This window comes from Pyxicephalus adspersus, chromosome Z (genome assembly GCF_032062135.1).
Source record: "Pyxicephalus adspersus chromosome Z, UCB_Pads_2.0, whole genome shotgun sequence".
Taxonomy (NCBI): Eukaryota; Metazoa; Chordata; class Amphibia; order Anura; family Pyxicephalidae; genus Pyxicephalus; species Pyxicephalus adspersus.
The window spans coordinates 58,039,827-58,043,017 of record NC_092871.1 but is presented as its reverse complement, the minus strand read 5'-3'; the positions used below and the strand labels follow the sequence as shown (position 1 = coordinate 58,043,017).

Sequence of the window (3,191 nt, the reverse complement as noted above, 5' to 3'; positions counted from 1 at the left end):
TTTGGGTGAACTATATAACTGGATGCCGGGTGCCAGGTGAGAACATTCTTCACTCAATTTTTTCAGGACTCCATGAGCTCGCCAGTGTGGGTTTGAGTTGGTATCCTGTGTAAAGAAGCTTGTTTGTATAAACTAGCTTAATCTCTATTTTGTGTTTACCCAATGCTATCATTGGGTTTACCCAATGATAGCATTTACCCAATGTGTTTACCCAATGCTTTTGCTATCTACGCCCCAAAGAATGTTCCAGTACATTTGTCAAAGTGATTCTAATCAAGTATGAAGTCTCAGCTCAATACTCTCCAAGTATTGCTATAATGACCTTAAAAAAAAAAAAATAAAGATTCTTTCAAAATACAGGATTGCATCTTTGTTCACTAAATGAACACAAATCTAGTTATGTCTAGGGACCAAATATGGCACACCGCACTTCTCTGACACTTGTCTGTAACAGATAAATGTGCTTGCTAATAGGTCAACTACTTTTCTGTTGGTTAAAATGACAAGGTGTTCAGCTGTGTATTCTATGCCAGATGTATTCTTGAATGATGTTACAATTACATATATTTTGAAGAGGACATATCTAACATACCCAACTATGTTACTTTTAAGGTCACACGATGTTTTGACCAATGGAGGAATGGAGCAAACATAGCCAAGCTGCAAAACAGGTTTGTGTAGGATAAGAGCATGTTCAAGATTTTATGGTTCAAATACCCATTGTGTTAAAACTAAAGGTTTATTTTTTGTGTTTTTTAGGGATGGAATTGGATTAGCTAGGCTGGAAAAATCTTTGAAATGTGCACTGAAATAAAAATCAAATTAAATTTACAAAATCTGGCTTTTATTTATTTTTTTACAAAAGTTTAATTTTTTTAATCTCAATCTTTAATCTAAAAATATAATACTAACAAATTTATTTATAAACATATATACATTATTATTATATTTTTTAAATGTTGTACCGCCTGGGCACATCCCGAGGAGGGTCCAGCCTCAAGTGCTGCTCCAGGGCAGACATCCTCCTATGCAGCCAATACAGGCTTTCCTGTATACTTCCTGGCGGGTGAGGAAAAACAAATAGATTAACTGGAAGAGTTTGGTCCAAACATTTTTTTTTAAAAGTACTGTCCTTTTAAAAACCAAACTAATGAAAATATAAACTTACCAGGAGGATGTCTGCCATGTCGCTGGGGTTGGGGTGGCAGTGGTGGGGGGCTTGGAAGCTCCTCGGGTGGCCTGGCTGCCTCCCTCAATGTGGAAGTGGCTGTGTTTGTAGAAGAAGACCAAAAAAAGGTTAAGTTTGACCAAAGAGAGGTTAAGTACTGACCAAATGGAACAGTATAACATGCAACTAGTTCTTAAATTGCACAGTGCTAAAGATTGTAAAATATGTTATCTCATCAAGTTATGACTGTTTTGCTGTTTACACAGAGAAAAACAAGAAAGAAAGGTGAATCCTGGGTCCATTGAAGGTTTGATGTCAATGAAGGTTGTGGGTTTTCACAAGGGACAAACTTGTCTAAGTGACATTTAACCTTTGTCTTCTGTTAAAAGCTGCCTAGACATGAAGCTAGTTATACACTCCTAATGATACTTGATAGAACTAGGCCTAACAAACTATCTCTTAGTTTATAATCATGGTTCTAAATGAATGTTCACAATATCCAAAATGGAGAAATACTTACAGTCAGATGAGGAACTTCTGTCCTGTGGAGGAGATGCTGGTGGCAAGGGCGCTGCAGCAGCTGTAGATAAAAAATGAACAGCATAAGTAAAAGTGGGTGGGCAGGGACTAGATTTGTAAGGTTAGTTAAGGTGAATAGATGAATGCTGAACTCCTAAATGATACTTTCTGCCTACGTCCAAAAATTTTAAGCAAACATTTGTCAGTACAACTATGGCCAACTGAACAACTTATGTCTATTTTTAGTCATGCTAGCCAACAACCTAGAAAGAACGTTCATTTGATGCATGATTAATGACTGGAAGCTACATGAAATCCTGCTAGATCTTTCTTTGTATTTGTAAGGAGAAATGGTGAAAGTAGTGTGAGAATGTGTTGAATTTCAACATGTTACAAAAGTTGATTCTAAGGTTAGCTTACAGGCAATCTCCTCGGCCTTGGCCGCCTCCTCTCCTTCATCGGAGGACTCTGGCTGTGGATGTGGTGCTGCGGGCACCTCCTCCACCAGGGATGGCGGCACCTCCTCCACCGGCTCTCCTCTGGGGATGGCACTGGCACCTCCTCTCCCGGGGATGTCATCTCCTCCTCCACATCCTGGGGGATGGCCAGGCGCCTGTGTGGCCTCTGGATAATTCACAGCCGGCGTGATGGAGAGTTGGCTATAATAACAAAAACAAATACACCAAATTAATAAGGGTAGTAAAATATAGGAAGTGAAAAATAAACAATTCTAGGCTAAACAATACTACTTTACTCATACAACAAACATTCTAAAACACCAGTCCTTAACAAAAGACAAAATGCCAAACTTACCAGACAGGATGCGGTCCCCCACTTCACGCACCAGATCAGGTCTCCTCCGCTTCAGGTCGCTCCACACATGCTGGATCTGGGCCACAGTTGGGCGCCTACCTGCAAGGGTCTAGAGCCTGTCTGCCAGCCTCCCCGCAATTTGTCTCTTGACAAAGATAGACCTCTGCTGGTCAAATTTCTGGCAAATCATTGTCTAAAGAAAAAGAGAAACAAAATGCGAGTTATTTTGACAACAACCAAACTCCTGTTAAAAAGAAAAAAAAGGGAGAACTAATTAATTGACTGATTTATAAATTTTCTGTTGAAAATTGACATAGTTTGGTTGCAAATGTAAACTGTTTGTTAATATTGTGTGTAGATATATATGGGTATACTATTACTATTACTAAAAAGCTTCCGGTTGCCACCTCACTAAGCTTAATCCTGTTTAAACCATTGTAAAACCAATAATTGTGCTCCTAGATGTAAACACCATTTATCCGGTTTTAGTGAAGCATTAGTAAGTGCCAGACATACATACAATCTATGGGCAAAATGTAAGCACTGTCGCACTGGGTCAGATAATGCAGCACATGTGGATTTATTTTGTTGACACGTGAAAAAAAAAGATCTATAAAAAAGTGGAGAAATACAAAACACGGGAATATCTATGTGAGACAGTAGAATAATGTACCTTCACCAAAATCAGGAT

The 3,191-nt window shown here is 38.8% G+C and overlaps 1 long non-coding RNA gene across 1 annotated transcript; it reads right to left on the bottom strand.

The window, feature by feature from the left end:
* Positions 1–738: 738 nt before the first annotated feature.
* Positions 739–2,509, bottom strand: LOC140344361 (uncharacterized). The gene is made up of 4 exons (XR_011923556.1): positions 2,108–2,509; positions 1,689–1,748; positions 1,169–1,267; positions 739–1,059 (listed from the first exon to the last, which is right to left on the bottom strand). It is a non-coding gene; the product is annotated as an uncharacterized lncRNA (long non-coding RNA).
* Positions 2,510–3,191: the final 682 nt, after the last annotated feature.